Source organism: Penaeus monodon, chromosome 20 (assembly GCF_015228065.2).
Source record: "Penaeus monodon isolate SGIC_2016 chromosome 20, NSTDA_Pmon_1, whole genome shotgun sequence".
Lineage (NCBI taxonomy): Eukaryota > Metazoa > Arthropoda > Malacostraca > Decapoda > Penaeidae > Penaeus > Penaeus monodon.
The window spans coordinates 43,812,996-43,813,576 of NC_051405.1; positions in this window are offsets into that span (position 1 = coordinate 43,812,996).

The window sequence follows — 581 nt, forward strand, 5'->3', positions numbered from 1 at the left end:
TCTTCCCTTCTCATCTCTCCTTCCCTTCGTTTTTCCTCTTTTCCTTATCAGTATCGCTTCCTCGTTATCATCCTCTCGCCTTCATCTCTGCCTCCCTCCTTGCAAGCCCACCTTCTCCGTCACTCTCCCACTCCCCTCTCTCCATCACCCCCTTCCCTCCATCAACCCCCATCTTTTACTCCTCCTCCTCCATCACCCTCCTTCCTTCTCCTTTCCTCCCTCCTTCCTCCACCTTACCCTCCCTCCTTCCTCCCTCCCTTCTCCCACCTTACCTCCCTCCTTCCTCCCTCCCTTCTCCCACCTTTCCTCCCTCCTTCTCCCACCTTTCCTCCCTCCCTTCTTCCCTCCCCCTCCTCCTCCTAAAACCGTAGCGCCACAGCCTTCCTTCCGGGATCCGCGACGCCATCCATTGCTCCCACGAAAACGATCCCGAACCTCGGCGACTGTCACGGCGGAAAGTCTTCGGGGGAAACACACAACGGTTGGCGGTCCTGCTGACGTTTCCACGCGCTGGTCTTTATTGGCCGTGACTGCGGACTGTGAAATCCGAAGCTGGTGGATGGAGGAAGAGGGGATGACGC